Here is a 25467-nt window from a genome sequence, read left to right as displayed (position 1 = left end):
CGGGTTAAAAGCTTCGCTCCTACCGGATGCACGGTGTTTGCGTATGAACAACAACGGAAATTACAAAGGCGGTGCCAATGCGCAGGTATTGTTTACAACAATCAAACACACACATATACGCACACATAACGAAATATAATTGAAAAAGGGAAAAAATCAAATGAAAGGTAAATACTAAAAGTAACACCCAATTTCACTAAAAGAAATTAGTCCATTTGCGGTATTCGCAGCGAACGGAAGCTGAACCGTCGTTCTTGTGCGTCTCGGGGCCGGTGACGGGAGTGAGTGACAAGCCAAGAAAAGTTAAGCGGAAAATGTTTAAAGCACCTCATGTGTCATGTTATATGACAATTGATGAAAATATGTGAAAAAATATAACGAAATTCAATGGAAATTTAATTTGAGTGGAGAAAAGTTGAAGCAAAGCAACTAAAAATACGGTGGCAACGTGCGTAAATTGGCGTGAATAATTGTCTTCAGCAAAAAATTGTTGTGGTAGGTAGGTGTACGCTTAATATAAATAGCTGCTTAAACAGCGTCTGTTTTGTACCGTAAGTAAGTCGGCGGGTTGGCGAGGAGCATAGCTTTCACACGTGTGTGTCTGCGCTGTGACACATTGTTCTTGCTTTTCGAAACTTTTTTTCCCTGTTTCTCTACTTTTTTTTTGCTTTACTTTCACTTTCTGTATTATATTATTTGTTGTTATTGCACAACATTGCTTCCACTTTGCGCTGCTGCTTTTAATGCTTCCACTGTGTGTGTTTGCTATTGTGACATTTTTGGTGCCAAGCTGCGCTGAGCCAAGCCATCTGTTCGACCGCAAGACTGCATTGCGCCAATGGTGACCACAGCGGGAGCTCGGCTAATTTGTATAATTCTTAGTCGGAATGTTGCGCTGTCATCAGCTTCTTGTTAGCATGTAAATGTATACATACAAATACATATTTACGTGAGTAAAGGTGAATATGTATATATGTATACATATTTATAAATTAGAGCGGGTATACAAGGAGCTAAAAAAATGGAAAAATCGCGCTTGTGGATCATTCTGAACAACTTTGTCTACGAGACTGAGGGCTTAAAACCAGTTTTAAGCCAGAAATTTTTAAGGCGAAGTTTGTTAGGGATTATAAAAATTGGTTTCAGTTTTGAAATATCTGAATGAAATTTTATATGTACGTGCTTTTTCATATTCTATTGATCATTGGTCAGAATCAGTCAGATCCTACGACTACAACATACATCTCCTATACAACCTGTTATTCAATTCTTTAAACTTCGCCTTAAAAATCGCTGCTTTAAAAACGGCCTTAGACACATAGTCTCTTATAGCCTTCTCACGCAGCCAATTATAATAATTATATTATAATTAAGAAACCAGTTCTTGTCTTTCACACAGCCGGCTACTCCATAAACGATAGGCTCGGTTAACGATAAGCTGTTATACTTGCTTGTCCTTCAATTTCTATTGTTTTTTGAATGAATAAATTCTTCAGCTGATGGCTATTTTATCAATGCTCACAACCAAATTTAGAGCTTGGACAACAACCTGCCGAGTTAAACACATCCAAAGATAAGGAGTTATATACAGTTAGAAGGCCGAAATTTCCACAATTTTTTCTGAGAAAACATTTAAATTTATTGATCCAAAATTTTTTCCAAATATTATGGTATTTTTTGTTAGGATTTTAAGACTTAGTATTATTAAAAGTATTTATTTGAGAAGAAACTACAGCTGATCTCCGTGAGCCCCTCTCAAAAAACAGGTTTTGTGGTGACTACTATATCTCTGAACTGGATTCTCTGAAATTAAAAAAAAACCCAAGCAGTTGTCGTTAAAGTAATGTTAAATCTAGTAATTAATCGAATAAGCAAAATAGTTTTTTTGACAAAATGTCGGTTTCTATAAAAACAGTGATTTTTGACCAAAATATCAGCCTTAGATTGTTTATAAAAAATATTTATCGGCGAGAAAAAAGCTTCTTTTAGTTACTAAAAAATATATTTAGGAAGCTAGTGTTAAAATTTAAGACTAAACGGTTTAGCTGTTTTCGAGTAATGTTGGTCACCGACTATGAAAACACCATTTTGAGGAAAACGCGTTTAAAGTCTGGCCTTGTACTTCCAAGCACTCTGAAACGCTTTTTCAAATCTGCGTGTAACTGAGAAAATATGCACCGGAACGATAGAGGTGCACAACAACTTACGGAATTGCCTTACAGTTTCAACTCGATTTGAATTCGATTGAGAATTAACTTAAAAAAAAGGTTTTTATATTGTACGGTAAATCGATCTAAATTAGCGCTTTAATCGAGAAAAGGCCGGTTAGTTGATCCATTAACTCCTGTGCGAAAGGTTAATTCGGTAGAGTTGTTCAGAGTGATCCATGAACACTTTCTGTATACTGTGTATTTATAAAAAATAGACCCGAACTAATACATATACATATATGTATTTATATATATAAGCAATAATAATAGTTGAGCTTTGGTAAGCACCAACTTATTTATGACGCAAACCAATAGTGGGCTCTAAGTCGGTGGCAGACAGGGAATTAATTCACGGATGAGGGATTTAATGCTTTGAAATCAAGTCAAATGCAATGGTCTTTTATCCAATGGTAACAGCTACCATTGGCGACTTTGACTTTTCTTTGACCATAGTTGCTCATTCTGCGAGAAAAGTTTTGAGAAGTTGTGTGCCAATGCCAAAGGGGTATTTGGTCTGACTTTCTCTCCAGCAAGCCGTTCGCACACTAGATTGATTAAGTTCCAAATATGAGTTTTTAATTTTTTCTTGGACTTTTATAAGGAACATTTTTTTAGGTCTTAATTGAATTATGGCTAATTCTTTGGAATAGCTATTCCATATCCATGAATAAAAAAAAGTTTGCCAATGCCGGTATACAAACCTGATTGTGACAATAGTGGTCTTAAATTATGGCCAATTCTTTGGTATAGTGACTGCTGAAAAAAATTTCCTATATTGATGCTATTTTTGAAAAACATCGCTCAAGATGTAAGATACTGAAGAGAACAGAATCAGAATCTGATGCTAATTTTCGAAAACCATTTTTCGATGTTTTTTTAGTTTAACTTTGAATTCGTCGATGCATTTTTCTTCATAAAAATAGAATTTATTGTAAATAAACTTTTTTTTTAATTTAAAATTGAAAAAATTTAGAATAATATTTCATCAATATCATCTAATTTCAAAAAGTAACTGACAGTTAGGTTATATCCCCGGTATATACTTCAATACATACATACATACATACATATGTGCGTATTACTCATAATAGCACTTATAATTAATGTTAATCATAAATATTCGTTATATTCGGCAAGCAATTTGAATTATATTTTCTACCAACATGAATCTTAGATTTTTCAAACACAAATGTCACTCATACGCACCGGCATACAGTTTCACCACACACACTGAAAGTTCATGTATAATTTCAATGCGAGGTTGTGGGCGAGTGAGAACGGGTTTGTTTCAGAAGTTATTGAACGAGCTATGCGAACAGAAGCAATAATCAAGATATCGAGGACAGTGACAGTGCAAGCGAACCAAAGCCAACCATGCCTTGCACACATATATATGTATACATATGTTTGCACTCGTATAAGTACGAATATTGCACAGGAATAGCTAACGAACGTCATGCTAACTCGGTAACTGTGTACATGTGTGCACGCCGAGTACAATCAAAAACAATATGCGGCAAACAACAATGCAAACTCATAAAAAATAATAACAACAAAATGTGTTTCAGTGCTTGAAAATGAAAATGGAAATGGAAAAAATTTAATATGAGTACTTTTGAATGGAAACGTGTGCGCCCATTATGACACAAACGTACATATATATACTTAAATGCTTACATATGTGTATATGGCTGGTAACCTTAGCATGATTCGTGCCATAACAGTAATAATGGTCGAGTATTGTTGTAAAAAAGTATTAAAGCACGCGCCCTCACAAATTAATGCACTTAGCGTGAGAACAAATTATTGTGTGCATATAAAATACATATATATGTACATATATGTATATTTATGCGTAATAGTTTATATAGCTGTTGTAAGTAGAAAGTGAAGACTTCAGACTTAAATTTGCTATGGGTGTGAAAGAACAGAGAGCGCTATGCGATTATGTAGTGAAGGCCAAGAGATCGCGAGTTATTTTTCTGTCTGCGTTAACAACAAATCAAAGAATATTATTCTCGCGATCTTGTTAATATTTTATAGTTGATAGCTTTGATCGATATTTACTATGGATCAGGTTTTAGTATAAATCCTACTGAACCTGAAAATAGTTTTTTCATTACTGTTAACCAGAGGAGAGTTCATCCATTAAGAATACTTGTTGGTAGCTGTGAGGCTTCTACATAAAACAATTTGCCGTAAGAAGCTGGAGCTATTGACACCTATAGACCTCTGCGCTGAAAACTGCGCAGCAAAGACGGCGGGACGACTTCTGACTGGAGGAGAACTTATATATACTTAGAAGCTTTAGGCAAAACTCTGTGAGCAATGTTGGTCGGTACACCGACTATATGATCGAATTTTTCAACTGGGAATAAAAGTTCAAAGCAATTGAAGAAAAAGATGGCTGGCGTAACGGTATGTTAGCTACGCACAAAAATCTAAACATCTATACGGATGACTCAAAAATGGACGATGGAGTTGGTGTGGGAATATACTGTCCAGAGTTAGGAATAAGGCAACCTTTTAAGTTGCCGAAACACCACAGCATATTTCAAGCTGAGGTCTTGAACCACGGGGCTGGCATCTAATGTACCTGCAGGCAATTGCAGAGTCTACATCTACGTAAAGAGCCAACCACCAATCAGAGCAGCAGTAGAAAGTGTTGCCAGAAGCAAGCAATTTCACTTCTACTGGGTGCCAGTCCACAAAGGCAACAGTGGACGAGATCGCTAAGAATGAGGTACGGCTAAAACCCGAAAACGTGATAAACATTGGGAAAACTATGCATGGCCTATACCACAATGTGGTCAGATGCATGATGAAGGAAATCAAAATCCGATGGAACGAGCCACCAGGGTGCAAAACTGCAAAAGTCCTCAGTTAAACCTTAAATCAGACGTAAGAAAATTCCCATTAACACTTGAGGCTATAGGAACATGATCGGAATACTAAATGGTCACCATCAGGTGGCGAAGACTGCAGGAAATGTCTAGAGCAAGGCACCAGGGAATCAATAGAGTATATCTTGTGCACTTGCCCGCATTGGCAAGAGCTGTAAGCATCAAGAAGGAAGTAAGCGATAATGATGCCGTGGATTATATGGCAGGCATCCTAAAGCATGACTACGAAGCTCCATATGAACCTAACAACTGAAATCAATCTGGTATCGAAAAGCACCAAAACTGGTCTATACGTGGCTTATTGGCCTACTAGAATAACCTAACCTAACCTAGGTCACAATAAGATTTAACAGAATCTGCCATGAGTCGACGGAAAAAACTAACAGTATTTGGTTGAATAAGCTTAAGATTCTTTGTTCTCTTTATATTATTAAAAAACATAAACGAGAATAATGCTTAATTCCTTCAAGCTCCATATTGTGGACATTTTTATTTTATATTATTCAAAATATAAGAAAAATAACTATTTATAAAAAAGACTCGTGTTTCTGAGTTTTGGCTAATATAGCTTAAGAGCATTATGCTTGCTGTTTCTAATTCATCCGTAGATTTCGACCACACACTAAGGCTCATACTATCGGTGGATTTGCATCTACCTTTTTGTTTTCCTATTTCTGAGGCAGCTCTCACCAAGAGCCTTCCTTATTTTCCACTAAATGATGAAGCGATAGAAAATGATAAAAAAAAATATCTTAACTCATTTCATTTTATGACAAATATAATGCACTATTATTGGTGTTTTTTAGAAGACCTCCGTTAATGCGGGGGCATGCAAATCTCTTTTATCTGTGTGGTCATTTCTCGATCATAGCAAATTTCTCGAAAAGGTTTCTGCTACAAGTTTAAATTAGAAGCCAACAATGGAATTGCCAATGGACCTTTGGGACCTTGTTAGATACTTTTCGTTAAGCTAACATCCGAAAACAGGACTGAGCAGTTTAAGGTTTCCCAGACAGTGCTTCAGCCAGAACTTATAATGACTGCAATTTATGGCCTTATCAAATGAAGATTGTTTACCTTAAAATCTGTTTGCGCGATGACAAACTTTAGTCGAACCAACTCACATAAATAATTCAGAATGACAAGTGACAAAATCTCAGCGGTCTCATACCAAATGTGTTCCATTCACTGGGCTTCTACTAAAATACTGGATATAGTACTTATTATATTTATATCCTATATCTTTCATAAGTCTTAGCTTAAAATATAATTATCATTGCATTGTCGTGACGGCTTTGTGCTCAACCTTACGGCACTTAATAATTTTTTAATTAAAGTATTTAAATTTATTCATGATTATTCTGTTTTAAGCAATTCTAAAACCAAAATAATAAAATAAGTTCGCACAGTGTCGCATTTTTATCGCCTCACAACAACGACGTTGCGTGTGTGGCTAAGTGCGCAAGGACTCGAAACATTTGATGACTCCAGAGCCGCCCACCGACATGCCACAGTATAGGCATGCACATATACATACAAACTCTTTCCCACACTCATAAAAGTTCACACTCGCTGTCACATTCGCATGTGCTACGCAAAGTGTCTGAGCGTGCACGCAGCAGCGGCAGCGGCAGCGCCAGCGTATTTTGCGCATTTGCGTAATAATCATAATAATTGTATTGCCAGCTGTTGTCGCGGAAAGTTCATGGCCTCCACAGAGTGGGGCAAATGCTTATGTTGTCTACATTTGTATGATTTGTATGTATGAATGTGAATGCTGATGCATATTTTTATGTTTGTGGGTGGGTTCGGCAAATAAGTTAGCCCATTCTTTAAAGCACATTTTCTACTGTATTCTTTTGTGGTTGCTAACGCAATCAAACTAGCAGAAGAAAAGTCATTAAACTGATTTTTTTTTATTTTGCTTTAATTTTAGCCAATATTTTGCGCCACTAATAATCGTTTACTCAAATTCTTACATTTTTCTCGCTTATATTTTATGGGCCTTATTAATAAATGGCATAGCCATCAGCGACAGTTGTGACAAATGTGTAGCAGTATTTGCCATTATTATGTAGGATTTTCCCGTCGCATTCGGTATCCAAATCGATAAACACAAACGAGCCTAACACCTTTGCCATATAAAATGCGGCAGATACTTTACTATTATTCCTTGCACAAGAAAGCGATGTGTGAGATCATTCACCAGCTTCTTCAACTAAGTTTTATTGCACTTAATGCTGATGTTACTTTGCTCTTGCGCTATTTGCACCATGATGCTTCAAAAGTGATGTGCATTAACATTAAGATGAGAGCAATATGTGAGTGCATGTTACCTAATAGTTTGTCAATAACTACGATAGATGTGTATATCAACAAAAAATTTGAAAGATAATATTGTCGGATGTTATTATTACTTTAACATTAACATTAACATTAACATTAACATTAACATTAACATTAACATTAACATTAACATTAACATTAACATTAACATTAACATTAACATTAACATTAACATTAACATTAACATTAACATTAACATTAACATTAACATTAACATTAACATTAACATTAACATTAACATTAACATTAACATTAACATTAACATTAACATTAACATTAACATTAACATTAACATTAACATTAACATTAACATTAACATTAACATTAACATTAACATTAACATTAACATTAACATTAACATTAACATTAACATTAACATTAACATTAACATTAACATTAACATTAACATTAACATTAACATTAACATTAACATTAACATTAACATTAACATTAACATTAACATTAACATTAACATTAACATTAACATTAACATTAACATTAACATTAACATAAACATAAACATAAACATTTAACATTAACATTAACATTAACATTAACATTAACATTAACATTAACATTAACATTAACATAACATTAACATTAACATTAACATTAACATTAACAGTACTCTCATACTAATGGCAATCATATAGTATGTTGCTCATGCGCCACAGCCCAACCTGCCATATGCGTATATTAGACAATAGTCGTGTGTGTGCTCGAGTATGTGTGTATTCCTGCATATTTGCATGCCTGCTTTGAGATGTCGTTAAGTTCACTTTAGCCCACTTCTCAACAACAATTGATGTTGACTAATTTGTTTGTGCATTAGCGTTGGCTTTTGGAGTGCGCTTTTGCTTGACACTTACGCTGTGATTGCTGCTTTCGAAGGTGATAGATTCGATTATTTGCACATATAACGTCTATGACTTTTTGATGGTGTTTGTAGTATCCTGTTTCGTTTGCAGCTTTACTTGCAAAAATTAATGGCTTAAAATGGTCTTTGATGTGCTTTAAATTGTCATTTAAATTTATTTCAATAAAATACTTAAAATGGAAAAAAAATGTTTTAATTAAATGCTAAATTTATATGGGAAAAAATATATATACCAGCTTATTTTCTTTACTTGCTAAATGCGTGTTGCATAAATTCATGTAATCTCAACTATGTATATTCTATCTTATTTCTTTCCTTAGTGAATTCATTCAAAATTGATCTAAATGCCACAAAATTCCATATATATTTGCATATTTAAGATTTTATTCACAATTTTTTGTTTGAGTTTCTCTTTAAAATTCCTGTTGACTAAGTTTAAGCCACACGCAGTCAGCAAACGCAATGCAACAAAACTAAGTACAGCACTCATGGAAACATATTTATTTAGTTTTTGCAATTTTCTTGAAATTTCCACTCGTCGGCATGAAAACTTAAATTAAATATTCGAAACGTGTCGAGTCTTTATAGACTGAATGAAGTTTGTTTGGCTTCAACATGTTGATTGTGCACACAAAGTGGATAAATTGTAAATGCTTTTATGGAAATTGAGTTTGAAATGAAGTTAGCGTAACGGTATAATATACATTTTGAGGACTGCGGCAAACTTTGTAAATAAAAGAAATAACGGGGTATTTTAATGGCGATGCTTTTAGTGTTTTCTGCCAATATCAAATCATAGAGAAAAGGAAGAATTTAAATGTAAGACAAGGTTTAAGTATTAAAACATTATATAATTTTATTATAAAGTGTTGTTTGAGTTGTGGGCCCATTTACTTCATTGTGATAAAGTTTCTTTGATTTCTTGAATTTATAGCAATACCTAACGATCTGGCCAAAAACCTTTCCAATACCAAAAATTGCTTAATATTACAATTTGACACGCCTTTCTATACAGATCCAAAAGGGCAACTTAAGAGGTAACTATCTTAAATAGCCTCTTGTTGCAAACTTCGCCTTCTGCTGCACTAATTCTCTACACCTTTGCCGCACTCTTTTATCCTAATTAGATTGAGACATACTATAGAATAGTCGTCCTCAATTTGTCTTCTAGATTTATTTAGGAACTATCACATTTTAAGGAACTCAAAGTTCCCAAGAAGCCAGTTTAAAGCTTTGCTTGGTTTTTTTGGTTAGTTGAACTAACCTACTGCGTAACATTAAAAAATTTATGAACAAATGATGCCCAAATATCATAAAGTTCGGTCTTTGGTTCAAATGTCCTTGCTGAATACAAATCTCGTGTTTCAATAGAAAGAAGATTGATGATCGCTCTAATAGTTATCTCGTCGCTGGCCGTTGGATAGTTCGAAATAAAGATGAGGTTTGTAAACCGTAAGTTGCGAGTTGACACGAAGAACAGATATATGAAAACGTTTAATTAACCGTTAAAGCAAATCACCCAACTGAAAGGGATAACGAAAAAACGAAGTGAAGGCGACACAAAAAAAAAATTTGTTTCATCTATAGCAGCTTGCTTGTTATTCAATTCCTTCAATATTTCGAACATGCTTTGGAAAGATTATTTTCTTGTGCGTCTTTTTCGGTATGGTAACTAAATAATTTGAAGCAAATACGAGGGCTGCTATATATATTCTGGCCTAGGGCAACACTAAGTGTTGCCAGGTGCAATCTGACATTTCCATTGGAAAGTTTGACATTTTTTAGCATAACATCACTCAGAACGTTTTGTCATTTAATCGTGAATTGTTTTATTTACAGGAAATTAAAAAAGTCATCTCGGCCAAAAATGGAATTAACTCGTGAACATTTTCGTGCGATCATTTTTCACAACTTTCGACGTGGATTATCACGACAAGAGTGCATCGATGAACTAAAATCTTTGTATGGCTATGAAGCACCATCCAATAGCACTGTGAAAAACTGGTACAACGAATTCAATCGTGGCCGACGCTCGCTCAAAGACGAATTCCGTGAAGGTCGTCCAAAAACAGCCGTTGTGCCAGAAAACATCGATGCCGTACGTGAACTGATAATGCAAGACCGTCATGTAACATACCTTCAGATAGAGGCATGCCTATGCATTTCTCCCACCAGCATACATTCGATATTGCATGAACACCTGGCCGTAAAAAAGGTTTATTCTCGTTGGATCCCGCACAATTTGACAATCGCTCAAAAAAAGGCTCGTGTGGATTGGTGTAAAGAAATGCTGAAAAAATACGATCGCGGTGCTTCAAAAGACGTTTATAAGATCGTCACAGGTGACGAATCATGGATCTATGCGTATGAGCCCGAAACAAAACAGCAATCGACAAAAAAAAAAAACATTTTCGTTGATAAATATGCCTATTTACATTATTAGGCCAGAAATATATACAGCAACCTACATACAACTATAATTTTTTACTCAAATATGATGAGTGCCTACAAAAGTGATTTTGCTAGGAGTTTTCTTTTTCGGCAGAATTCCGCCGCTACAACAAAAACAACCGCCATTCTTTGCGTTCGATGCTGAACACCTCCACTGGCTGCTTCACATCAGAACAGCTTGATTCAAAAAAATTAGCTGGAATCATTCAGCAAGCCGGCAATATTTGTTTTGGGATAGAATCCTCAAAATGCCACTAGACTAGGAAAATGTTTTAGCTTCAGTAGGGTAATTTGGATTGAATAATTAATATTGTAGATGTTTTTCTTAAATAAATATTAAAATTTTGAAATAAAAGGAAAACTTTGAATATTTCAATTAAAAAAATATTTTTATATTTCCACAGCATGCTTTTTGTTATTTTTTGAACATGGTTAGGTTCCATGGCTGATCCAGAGATCGCACACCATGGACATAAAACTTCGATATATGAATCAAGAAGGAAGTGTTTTGAGATATTTCCATCGCATATTCTTCAATACAGCTTATGCAGTGAGATTCTCAACCTTGTTAGAGCCCATCACCGATAGGGAGATGCTAGCTTTACTGAGGGCTAATAACTCACTGGATTTCTAACGATCGTTTTCGGGGCAAAAGGATTTTACGAAAGCGCTTGAACGGATGATAGCTGAGCGCTGGCACCCGCGACGCCCCGATATCCAGTAGTAGAACACAAGAGAAAAAACCTTCCAAAACTCATTTTTGAACGAAACATATTTTTTGTATTTATTTACATTTATTGATTGAAGTTTGCCTGCGCCAATATACTTTAAATATTTCAGAGATAAAAACTAGTTAACGTTCTTTGGGCACACCCTGTTTTTGTGTATTTTTTTCGAAGGAAGAAAATATTTGTTTCATATTTTCGTAGGAAAAAAAATATTTGTTTTATATTTAATCGAAAATATTTGCGAAACGAAACTTATGCTTTTCAAGCGAATATTCTGTATGTACTTATATATATTGGGTAGTCGAAAAAGTCTTTTCGTATTTTGTCAATAGATGTAGTTGCAGTCGTATATCTCCAGTGCTACCAATCACATTGTGTCATACCATATACTGTTAGAAAGGTGAGATTTTAAGCTTGATTTAATTAAAAAAAAGTCAAATTCGAGAAAGTTGAAAAAAGTTATAGCTATTCAAAAATTAGTGAAAATAATGAAGAAATTCGCTATATTTCGAAATATTTGTATAAAAAAGGGAAGAATACCACGCAAGCCACCAATGAAATTAGTGAAGTTTACGAAAACGATGCTGTATCAGTTCGTGTAGCTCAACAGTGGTTCGCTCGCTTCCGTTCTGGAAGTTTCGAAATTTCGATTCACACTAATGAAAGCTTTATACTGATAGAATAATGTCTCTAGCGGAAAAATGGCAAAAAGTGATCGTGCAAAATGGTAAATATTTGTTTATATGTTTATTGGTATGAATATAAAAAAATAGTTTGAATTCGATTAGAAATACGAAAAGACTTTTTCGACCATCCCATATATACATATAATTAGAAACTGCTTTATATTAATAAAGTCTTATAAAATCAATTGCAATTATTTATATTATTATTTTTAAATTTTTCGTTGCGTACTCAACTATTCATGCCTCTTTGCTCCCTTACACCCGTTCGTATTTATATTTCGTAATATTTATGCATTAGGGTAAGTCAAAAAAAAAGAATGTTTATAATTTTTCAATTAAGTGAAGCTTTTACGAGATATTTGTACTCAAACATCAATTCCTAGGAAACGAAAAAAAAGATAGTAAGAAGATCAAACTTGCTTAGAGATGTCTATCAACCAAAAAACCATTCCTTTTTTCGAAGCACCCTTATATGCATACATATATAAACGTATTTATATAATTCCATGCAATACATTTCATTTCTCTCGTATAGATAGTCATCTGAATGCCTCATCAACACCCAATAGAATTAGGCTGCCAGAATAGATGTATTCAAATGCCTACATTAACGCAGCAATGCTCAATTCAATCAAGCAATCAATCCAATAGTACGCATTGCCATGCCGACGCACATGAGTACTTACAACCATATGCACAGAGCATGTTTGTCGATTATCACATGCATTCGGGGCCGCAAATAACTTCTTGCGAAGAAACAGAACATTTGAGTGCTTTCAACTCAAACGACTGTCACAATGAATCATTTCAAGCCAAATCAATATCCTTCGCCCACCTGTGGAATTCACAAGCATCTTAGCCACACATGTATATACATGTATTAGGCACACACGCGCACACATATATACATATGTGGCGGCTGAAACTCAACTGGATGCGTGTGTGTGTATGCGAACACCTCCTGCCTGGAATATTAGGCAAAGCGACTTAGCGTCAACACTTGCGTGTTAAGCACCGCTACCCAGCGCATATGTGTGCTTGAGTATGTGTGTGTGTGTGGGTGTAAGAGTACATTCTCTTCATAATTTATGGACTGCACAAAGTGCTGCCTCTTGTCAGCTGCCATTTGCCCCGAGGGGACGCTATGATTGGTTTTGTGTGCCAATTCAATTTGCCATTAATTTCAAAACCTTTTTGTCCCTACTTCGCACGGCAACACATACGCATATGTACACGCTTCTATGTACATGCATGAGGATGCTACAAATTTATATGCGCGCTGTGGTTTTATTGTTGTTGGCGCAAATATTTCGATGGCTTTTGATTTCCCAACGGATTGCTGGTTGGATTTTTACATGTAATTGCACAAATATACATATGTGTATGTATGAATGATATACGTATGTGTGTGTAGTTGAGAAATGCAATTGTGGTTTTCCGATATGCGAGAAATGAACTACCTGTGAGTTGCTTATTTGCTCACAAAAGTGTATAGTTCGGACAATTCCGCATATACATAAATACATTAGAGGCGGTCGATTTTTTTGCAATAAAACCTGAATTCCCGTTTGTATAGGAGATGTGTGTTCCGACGACAAAACTCTATAAGTCACTCATAATTTCCGTCCTGCTATATGGTGCAGAGGCCTGGACGATGACATCAACTGATGAGTCGACGTTGCGAGTTTTCGAGAGAAAAGTGTACGAGATATACGACGACACTGACGTAGTTCAGCGATTTAGAAGACAGCGGCTACGCTGATTAGGTCATGTTGTCCGAATGGACGAAAACACTCCAGCTCTGAAAGTATTCGAGGCAGTACCCGTCGGGGGAAGCAGAGTAAGAGGAAGACCTCCACTCCGTTGGAAGGACCAGGTGGAGAAGGACCTGGCTTCGCTTGGAATATCCAATTGGCGCCACGTAGCGAAAAGAAGAAACGACTGGCGCGCTGTTGTTAACTCGGCTATAATCGCGTAAGCGGTGTCTACGCCAATTAAGAAGAAGAAGATTCAATGCTTTATAAAAAGTCTTACAGTCATCGGATTTAATTCAAATATGCGCCGTTTCGTTCGATAATATGTTTCTATCTGAACGGCAACTTCATAATACCCCCCTCGTAGAAGCCCCTTTCCTTATTTGCGAAGAACTCGGACAGCCACTTTTCACAAGCCTCTTTTGAGGTCAACTTTTCGCCAACAAGGGCGTTCACCATGGACAGGATCAGGTTGTAATCACTTGGCGCTATGTCCGGGCTATATTGTGGATGCGATAAAACCTACCATCTGAGCTCCCGTACCTTATGACGAGTCATCAACGAAGTGTATGGTCTGGCGTTGTCCTGGTGAAACACTCCGCCCTTCCTTTTGACCAATTCTGGACGCTTCTGGTCGATCGCCTGCATCAAGCGGTCCAGTTGTTCGAAGTGGATGGTAGCATAAGCATGGCCATACGGGAGCGGCTCATAGTGGATGATTCCCTTCCAATCCCACCAATCACAGAGCAAAACCTTCATGACCGTCAATCCCGGCTTGGCCACTGTTTGGGGCGATTCACCGGCCTTCGAACACGACCGTTTTCGCTTGCTATTGTCGTATGTGATCCATTTTTCAGTCACCATCCGCTTCAAAAATGGGTCGAGTTCGTTCCGTTTCAGCAGCATATCACAGGCGTTGATTCGGTCCAAAAGGTTTTTTGCGTCAAATCATGCGGCACCCAAACATCAAGCTTTTTCGTGTATCCAGCTGTCTGCAGATAGTTTAAAATGGTTTAGTTACTAACTCCCATCTTCTGGCCATGCCGGTCTACCTCGATGTTTTCCATGATTTGATCGGTATTCGTCGTCACAGGTCTTCCGCCGGTTGGCTTATCCATGGTGTCGTTTTCACCCGCTCTGAATCGTCGAAATCATTCTTTCGCAGTTCGAAGTGATAGAGTAGCATCCCCCAAAACACCATTAATCTCACGGAATGTTTCTCTAGCGGATTTGCTTTTAATGAAGGAAAACTTCGTTTTGTAGGTTATGCCAAGACCTTTCAAAGATGTATAGTAATGCCAGATACAAGCTCTCTAGCGTTTTATACATAGCCGCGAAATTCAAAAGACAAAAAGGCTGAAGGGAGATATTTGATAACCTAATATATACATATATATATACTTTGTACCCTTCTGTACCTTGTACGCCTTCAGCTCAGCTTCCTTTTTCGAAATGCTTGGGTCTTTCTTGAGAATGGTCACAACGTTCTTCGCCTTCTCACGATCATGGGGCCCTTATTTTTACCATAAAATTTCTTTCTGTCAATACGCAAATTTTCCTTAGAGCGTTTAATAACGCGAGAAATGTTTTTAGGGTTAGCCCCGTTGGTAATTTTCTTAGAAGACCACTGCGTTTTCTTTTGAAAAATTTTACTAATTTTTTCGCGCACTTTCAATTTCCTTGCCATTTTCGCGTTAAATAAACTTGTATTGACTCTAAGCAACGGCTAGTCAACGGATGCCTTATAATGCTGTAGAGGAGCCAGAGGGAACAGGTGGGTTCTCTAACCAAAGGTGGTGTTTTGACTCTACGAAACCTTAGTCAAGCCAATACTGATCTCTGTTGTTTTCATCTGGTGGAAACTGCTCGAATAAACTACACTTGCTAGGAAGCTTGACGGGGTTCAAAATGCGGCTCTCATCAGCATCTCCGGTGTAATTGTGCTTTAAGCCTCAGGGAAGCTACATATATTAAGGGGTCCTAATAAGGGCTCGTTGAGTTCTCTCTTCCTTTAACTCCATTCCTGAAAATTGTTATCACTGTATCAGAGAGGCTACTCATTGCAGTTTTTTTTTCAGATCAGATACCGATGAGGGATGTGTGAATGGGGTGAAGTCGCTGGAGAAAAGTCGCAGTGGGCTTTTCATCGATGGGGCAAAGCATGCAGAAAAGGGTGGAATTCGAGATTCCTCTAAAGCACAATTAATCTAAGCTTTAGGCTACCGGAACACTGTGGTATTTTTCCCACAGAAGTGACTGTTATCAAAGTGACGTTAGTTCTGTTTAATGCAGCCTCTTTCAGGGAGGATGCCTGGTCACAGCAGAATCGCAACTGCAAAGCCGATGAGCCAGCTAGAGAGGGCACACTTGCCCCGCTCATATCGGAATAGGACCGAATTGGATTTTCATTGGCATCTTGCATTCCAGCACTGGATCAATGAATCTCGAGTGCGACGACTCGCTTTTCTCCGACTGCAAGATCCTTCTGGCCGCAAGAGATCTACTGAACTAGGCCTGAGCAAATTTACTTTGCTGAACAACTTGTCGATGCTACCAAAGAAGACATCCATATACTTTCTCTTCCATTGTCCAGCAATATTGAGGCTGACATTTCAGTAGTCGTCTCATAAAATTTGCAATAGCCGAAACCACTTTGTAGATTTGTGACGGTCTCATGATCCAGTATATATAAGTTTTTTGGCACCACAACCTTTTAGAATATATAAACGATAAGCATAACGAGCTGGGTCGATTCAGACATGTTTGTGTGTCTGGCCATCAATATGTATATACCGCTAATATCAGACTATTGGTTATTTCTGTTATACAAACTGAAAGGTCAAAATCAAGTACTTAAAGGGGGTTTACGGGTTTCAAAAAATCTAACTTTTTATTGTCTTCTTAAGTTCTCGAACTCCTCTAGAATATTGTCTTGATCCGAGTAATCGTTTTTTGGATACAGCCTTGAGAATTTGTGCGCTCGAGGCTAGCTAGGCTAAGTTTTCAACAACCCCTCCGTCTTTAAACGCGTTTTTTTTTCGAAACTGTGTTTTTGAAGTCGATTGGCAAGATTTCTCGAGAATGAAATTCATGAAATTTTAGACAAGTCTCCGAGATGCAATTTTTAAAGACTTCGGCGAAGGGTTTTTTTCGGTTACATTTGAAAAAAAGTGTCGCGAAATCTTCACAGAAAATTTAATTTTTTTGTAAAAATGTGGCGAAAATCCAATTTTCTGGTTTTAACCAAGTTTTAGTTTGAAAAAAGACTGTTTTTTTTATCACATGTAAACCCTTAAGGAATTTGTTGTATTTCTGAAGTGATTACAGTTTCGGTGCAACCGAAATGAAAATTTATTTTTGTTTTAATTTGTTTTGTATTAGAACTCATTAACTGTATATCCGTACATATAGTATATTGTTTTTAAAGAGATGAATCTCCATCGAGTTTATTTTCTAATCAATGCCTAGATTGATTAATTTTTACAAAAGTTAAGAATAACTTTATATTCTTCCAATAAAAACAAGCATTACAGCTCCAAGTTTACAAAATGATATTCAAGCATTTAAACTCACTGAGAAGCCAAAGCATTATCACTCAGTCTACAAAGCTTGCTTCAGAGTTAACATACCAAGCCTCAATAAATAAAAGGGAGATAGATTCCTCTGCAAACCAAATACGAATCTGCACTTTAGACTTAACAAACTTGCGCTTTCAACAAACAGTAGAGAAAGGCAAAAATCGCACCCATTTCATACCCTTTGCAGAGACACAGGCCAGCAGCTCTTAAGTGACCGCGTGGCCTAAATGGCGAAAACGAAGCAAAAGTGAAATCAAATGAAAACAATTACCTACAACCGAAAGTAGCTCATTATTTGCTTTTAAATTCCAATTGTGCACATTAGCCGTCTTTTAAATGAAGCCGAATGGCAGAGCACATAGCAAAACTAAAAACGTAAACGAAGAAAAAAAGAGAAAGCAAAACAGAAAATGGAACTTAATAAGTAAAAATTTGTTTAGCTTGCGACTTGCAGCGATTTAATTAACTTTTCTGTTTGTATAAAACACCTGTGGACACGCAAGCAATTTGTGGGCCGCTAGGAGAGAAGCAATGCCACAACAACAAGCTTTGCGTATTTGTAGTGAGAAGCTCATTTCAGCTGCTTGAACGCTTAAGAGCGTGGTACCTGGGTAAAAGGTATTCCCACGTTGTCCGTTGCGGCGCTGCATATATAATAAACTTGACTGACCTTGTTTATGAACAAAGAAGAAAATTTGCTTTATTTTATGCCTTTTTCCATTTCTTGTTCGTTTTCGTTGTTTTCTTCGCCCCTGTTTGTAGGCTGCTTTATACAATTTGTATATATTTTTAATTTACCTGGTGTTTACTCGCTAAATTGAATATCACTTCAGTTCACTGCGCCCCCAACGCCGCCAGCATACTGTATAAACTGTTTGCGGACCACTTTTTGAAACTTTATGGTTTCTTTTTGGAATTTGCATTTTGCGTGTTTGGTTGGTTTGACTAGCCGACGCTTTTTTTGCTTAGCGTTGTTAAATTGCTTTGATTGAATTTTATTTTGGCTTTTTATTATTAAAAATGCATATTCTTGGTTGTCTCAAACACTATGCATGCAGCACACTTTTACGCACAGCCTCCACTGCGTATGAGTAACGTTCTTTGTGATATTAATTGAAAATTCAACTGTTTCACTATGAAGATAAATGCACCAGCGGCTACAAAGTTAAAGCATTTATTGCTCGCCAACTGGCTCCAATTATGCAAATTTTCTTGCAACGCCAACACACGTGGCCTGCTGCGTACTGCGAAGCATTTCTTTTTTTAATTTATGCGCATATTAGTGATTTTCTAGTGTTCGCCGTTCAGCCGGAGCGCATATTTGCATTTCTTTTATGCCTGACAGCTTTAAGGAAAATATTTTATGCAAGTGTTCTTGGCTATAGTAGAGATGCGGTGTAAATAGTAACAGACGCCTGACCCTAGAGACACGCAGCCTGTTATGTAGTCTGTAACTATCTCAATTGAAGTGACAGCGTTATGCTCATGTGTCCCATTTGCATAGGTATTAGGGCAGCCGTTATGGTGGAGCACATTATTCCGATATATTTTTTTCTATCATAACTATTTCTTATATCTTTAACTTGTATCCAATATAAGTTTTAATTTAAATTTATTTTCACAATGTTTCAATTTTAAATTTAAGTTAAATTTTAATTTTATTTAATTTTATATTAATTTTAGTTTTAGTTTTAATTTTAGTTTCAAATTTTGTTTTAACTTTAATTTTAATATTAATTTCAATTTGAATTTTTTTAATTTAAAATTTTATTTTAATTGTAATTTTACTTAATTTTAATTTTAACTTTTATTTTTATTTTAATTTTATGTTAATGTTTAATTTAAATTTTAAGTTTTAACTTTTTGTTAATTTTAATTATAATTTTAATTTTATTAAAAAATTTAATTTAAATTTAATTTAAAATGGTAATTTTATTGTAGTTTTAATTTTAATTTAAAATTTGATTCTAATATTAATTTCAATTTCATATTATGTTTTGATTGTAATTTCAATTTCAATTTCCATTTAATTATTATAATTTTAATTTTTAATTTTAAATTTTTAAATTTAATTTAAATTTAATTTTATTGTAGTTGTAATTTTAACTTAAATTTAATTTCTTTAACTTTTTGAAATTTAACTTTTAATTTTTTAATTTTAATTTATTTTATCTTTAATTTTAAACTTTTAACTTTAACATAAAATTTAACTTTAACTTTAACTTTAACTTTAACTTTAACTTTAACTTTAACTTTAACTTTAACTTTAACTTTAACTTTAACTTTAACTTTAACTTTAACTTTAACTTTAACTTTAACTTTAACTTTAACTTTAACTTTAACTTTAACTTTAACTTTAACTTTAACTTTAACTTTAACTTTAACTTTAACTTTATTTTTATCTTTATCTTTATCTTTATCTTTAACTTTAACTTTATCTTTATCTTTATCTTAACTTTAACTTTATCTTTATCTTTATCTTTATCTTTATCTTTATCTTTATCTTTATCTTTATCTTTATCTTTATCTTTATCTTTTTTTATTTTATCTTTTCTTTATCTTTAAGTAAAATATCTTTATCTTTATCTTTTTAATTCTTTACCTCTTTATCTTTATCTTTAATTTATTTTATCTTTATTTTATCTTTATCTTTATTTTAACTTTATCTTTATCTTTATTTTATCTTTATCTTTATCTTTATCTTTATCTTTATCTTTATCTTTATCTTTATCTTTATCTTTATCTTTATCTTTATCTTTATCTTTTTAACTATAAAAAAATATAAAGGTAGCACAAGTTTCTTGAAGAGAAAAAATTTTATCGATAAATTATTACTATACTAGTAAAAATGCAACAGTAGGGTTTAACTTTTTTTCTTTAAAATCCTAGACACCTTAAGAAAAAAAAATAAAACTTTAAGGTTTCCGCTTTAACTTTAACTTTAAAAATAACTTTAACTTTAAATATCTTGTTAGGTTTTGTAAAATTGAATGCTCTAAAATATTTTCTTATGAACTTTTTCGTGAACCCAACCGTTTAAAAGATATTAACGGTTGAAATTTGACTATTTTTAGAAAAAATTTTTATTCCTTATGAATTTTATAACTCAATGAAAAAAAATTCAAAAACTGAAACTTGTTTTTTGTCTTAAAAAAAGTAAAATATCCTTTTTGTGGAGCGAAAATTTTAAGCAACAGTAACGTGTCTCTAAAAATAAAAAGAGCTCTTTTCTAACCTATAAGACTTGCGATAGTTTTCCAAACAAAAAAAAAAGGCTATGACAATATCTCATCAGAACCTGAAGAACTTAATATTCGCCGGTTAGAAGAAAGTATTTATGGATTTTATGCAATTGAAATGAAAAGAGGAAAAAGTGTTGCGAAGCCCATCACCATGAATACCGCTGAAAGTAATCAAACCTGCAAGCTCAGGGTACCAAAGAAAGGCTTACCGCTTAAAAATAAATTACAACCCTAGGGGTTACGGATTCCTGTCTGCTCGCAAACTATTGAAAGCGAGGGCAAGCCTATTTGCAAAATCACTTGGTTAGGGATATTGTCAAGTGAAGTGAAGAATAAGACTAGATAATGGGAAAGTATCGATAAAATATAAGTTTTGTTCAACGCTTTTTCGATTTGAAAGCCCGAAGCCAGCTCTTTTAACATAATCATTTTCAAGGAGTTTTTAAAACATACTAATAAGATATTTGTGATTTGAAATTAGTTGATGAATGGAAACTATCTGAAATTTTCATACCTGCGTTACTTTAGTATAAAAATTTTTGTTAATTGGTTAAAAGAAGATTGAAAATTCTATAATGTAACCTCATAACCTCACTTTCAATGCCACCCTGATATACAATGGGTATGGCAAGCCCAACTAAGAATTTAATCATCCAACTATTTTACATCATCCGTTCCCACGAAAAGAACTGTTAACTCGGCAGAATGCTGCTTCAACAATCAAAAAAGCCTTTTTATGTATTACTTAATGGCTCTTATGAAAATTTGTAAAAAAAATAAAAGATATTAAAACAATTTCGCATGAAAAAATCATTTTATGAATAAAAAATGTGTCATAACTATACTGTAAAAATGAAAAGAAAAAAATACGTTTCACAGTTTTTGTCAATTAAAAAAGATAAAATTGGTTCCTTTCACAAAATGTGGAGCGAAACTTGAAACACAAGGATCTTGCTTAAAAAAAGCTATTTTTTAACCTAATTTTTGGACGATAGTTTTTTTGGAAAAATGGGCGTGGCCCTTGAAAAAATATCTTTTAAACATATCTCGGAAACTTAGCTATAGCCATGTCAAAACTCTAAAGTTTTTTCTTTTATGAAAAAATGGAAAAAGTATTTTTTGAAAAAGGTTATGTTCAAAACCCTAAAATTATAAACTCAATGAAAAGTCAATTCAAAAATGAAAGGCTTTTTTTGCACAAAAGGTTTGAAAATTTGTTTTCGGATAATTGAACTAGGGCTTATTTCAAAAAATTGGTTAAAGATTGTTTTAACACCCTGATACATATAATAATGAAAAAGAATCGAAAAAATATTTTTAATTCAATGCCTTTCGATAAGACAGTAAAAACTTAGAAGAAAGTATTTTTTCAAATACGGTATTTTAAATGTAATGAAATTTTGAAATTTGAAATCAAATCGTGCAAAATCACATGAATTATTTCAGTTTACATTGAATTTTTGTTTAACCAAAAAAAAATGAAAAAAATTCCTCAAAATTAACGGACCCTTTGCTATATTATGGACCAAAAATTAATTATTTTACATATCTGTTCAAACAGTTAATAAAACGGAATTTTGTCAATGGATAAAATCATAAATTTCAATTTTTTTGATTTGATTATTAGAAATAACAAAGATTAAACAAAAATTAACTTATTTTGAAATACATACCCAAATTACCAAATTTGTGATTTGAAATTTGGTGCACAAAACAAAATATCAAATAAAAAAAAAATTTATTTTTCAATATTTTTGCACATTTTTTTAAAATTCAATTATAAAATTTAATGTGTAAAATGTTCAATTTCGCTATTTTATAAACTGTACATCAAAACTATTTTTTATCTGATAAAGTTCTCTATATAAACTCGAGTTGCAATACTGTTTTTAAATACGTGAATAAAGATATTAAAGTAAAACATTTTCTGAACATAGCATTAATATTCTAAAATATTTTTATATAAATTATACTGTTTATGATTTTAAATTGGACTTTTCCCAAAACAACATTTGTCGGAAATTACAGAAATATTTTCAAAGTAAATGGAAAAAATAAAATACAGTTTGCTTATGGTAAATATTCAAAATTTAAATGTGCATTCCTAAATGAAAATGTCATCTTTAGTAAACAAAATTTGATAAACTTTTTGACAGCTTTTGTTTAAAAAAAAATTTTCGCCCAATGGACCAACAATCCACATTGCCGATATCAAAGAATATTGAAAATTTCATATGTTCGGTTTTTCTCTTAACCTGCTTTCAAAATTGGTGAAATCGCTAAAACCACAATTTTATGGCAATTTTGCCCAACTAAGAATACTTAAACGAACTATTTTACATTGTACAAAATTCCCACGAAAAGAACTGTTAATTAGAAATCTTTTGTTATTAGTCAATGCTGCGAAGTACAAAAACTTTTGACAACAACAGCTTTTTCTTACATTGTATTTTTTGTTTTAGAGCCAAAACAAAAATCTTCAGCGGCCGTTTGCAAAAAAATTCTACTTCAAAATAACGGACACCTTAATGAATTTATAATATGTGCACTTAAAATATGCAAATAAAAATATTTAATTTATTCCTGTACTATCACATAGAAATACTATATATATTTGTTCGCACTGTTTACATCCACTTTTTATATTAGTAAACAATTGTTCAAAATTGTTGAAGCATTTTTATAAAAACCTGATTTTCTATCAAGTACCTATTTGTTTATTAAAATTTTAGCTTATAATAAATAAACAAACGCTTAACATAGACAATGTAGCAGTGCTTGCTTTTTCCCCCCCAATTCACCGTATGTCAATGCGTATACGCAACTACTCGAGAAGAGAACATATTTAGTATGTTAAAGCAAACTCTTACTAAGCAATTCTATTGATATTTGTTATTAATTGGTTTAGTTAATACACATGAGAAAATTAGACTAATTATAAACATACATATTTACTATATAACTGCTGCCGGATTGTTTTGAGAATCTTAAATATTTTCAATGCCAGCAAAAGAATAGAATTAGTTGCTTGGTCTGAGAAATATTCTAGTACATACCTAAATGAAGCGGTAGTGCAAATTCACTATAATGACACATAAAAACGGGCCCCTAACGTATATTATGAGAAATTGTTTCTTAACGAATTTTTGCTCAAAGCTTTGTCAACAAGGTAACAATCCACAACAAATATATTAAAATATTGTTGAGAATTTTGTGGATAGATAATTGGTTCTTAAAGATATATTATCAGTTTTTGAGATATGAAACTAAAATTTTGCAGACGTCCGTTTTCCCCATGAAGCCTCATATTTGCCGGAGCTTATCATTAAAGTGAAGCTACTAAACATACTGACCGGTCAAATTTTATATAGAAATTTTGTTATTCTATGTCCAAAGCACCTGTGAACCATATTACACTCTCGGTGCAGCCAAAGTCAACGTTTTTTCTTATTTTGTTGAATGTTAGTCCATTATTTGTTCGTTTGCCTTAAGAAACAATCAGTATATATATGCTGGTATTGAAAGTGAAAAGTGAAACTATGGTAATACTCTCAACATTTGTATTATCTTCTATCTGCGTTTTAGTCATTTTCTAAAAATTTGTATGGTAGATGTCGAGATCTCTTGCCATCTCTCTAACACTTGCTTGACGATTTTCAGGTTTTTTAATATTTTCATAAGGTGGGGAGCTCGAAGGTCGCCAAGAACGAGGTATGTCTTCAACAATGTCTCGAGCGTCTTTCAAGGCTATGTACCTCTTGTAGGCTTGTATTTTTGATAAAACTGTATCATCGTAAGCCTTTTCCAATATTCGTAACGATTTCGCATTTTTGTTAGGAATACAAAATTTGAGAGAAATTTTCTGTTCGATATTTTTATCCATTGTGAAAATCGTAACGTACTATTGAGGTGTGCCGACTTATGCAGTTGGTTTAAACAAGTTGGTTAACAGATCGCGCTCATAATTAACATAGTAGTTAAGAACAGTCCTTCCAACTTAGCAAAATACAATTTTTGAAATATCATTTACCCGGAGAATTTAATTACAATCCTGCAGCTTTTTTGTCACAATGTACTATATATATTGTGTAGAAATGGTTCCCTTAAAGATTTGTGTAGATATTAAATTGCAGCTGACAGATATATTTTTGGCCCAATAAACATAGACTCTGCATAAAAATCGAGGAATTTGAATAGCTTGGCTGCAATTCAATGGTATTTAAGATTTTGTTGTTATCAGATAGTTAAAATATGTTAATTTCATCGCCCTGCATTGGACGTTCAACATCGTTTTCACTTTGCTTTGTGGTTAAGAACAATGTTCCGTCTTAGCTTACGAAGTATTCCAAGGAAACAGATTTTTTTCACAGAAGATATGCCACCTGAATGAAACTCTGTAAGTTACACCGCTGTCTCTGAAATACTCGAGTATTTTTATGCTTTAGCTTGAGAGCATTTGTAGTTCTTCACGGTCACGATTTTGGATTAGTAATTTTTTTATACTCCTGTAACTTGTTCTTAATAATATTTCAACTCCATTCGATATTTTTTCGATTCCAAACTGATAATCATATGTGAAAAAAGCAGCTACCATTCAGCTCATAAATAACTTTTCTGAATATTTATATTTTTGATTGACAAAATTTTTCCTGTGTATGTATTTCCAGCAAACAAAAGGATTCCAACAATGCA

General features: G+C 33.8%; 1 long non-coding RNA gene across 1 annotated transcript in view; it reads left to right on the top strand.

Moving 5' to 3' along the window:
• The first annotated feature begins 229 nt into the window (after positions 1-229).
• LOC126751757 (uncharacterized) overlaps positions 230-25467 on the top strand; it is a 36150-nt gene continuing 10912 nt past the window's right edge. Inside the window, exon 1 of the long non-coding RNA XR_007665921.1 lies at positions 230-495. This is a non-coding gene — a long non-coding RNA (uncharacterized LOC126751757). The remainder of the gene's footprint in view (positions 496-25467) is intronic.

Source organism: Bactrocera neohumeralis, chromosome 2 (genome assembly GCF_024586455.1).
Source record: "Bactrocera neohumeralis isolate Rockhampton chromosome 2, APGP_CSIRO_Bneo_wtdbg2-racon-allhic-juicebox.fasta_v2, whole genome shotgun sequence".
Lineage (NCBI taxonomy): Eukaryota > Metazoa > Arthropoda > Insecta > Diptera > Tephritidae > Bactrocera > Bactrocera neohumeralis.
This window is presented reverse-complemented; position numbering and strand designations above follow the sequence as displayed.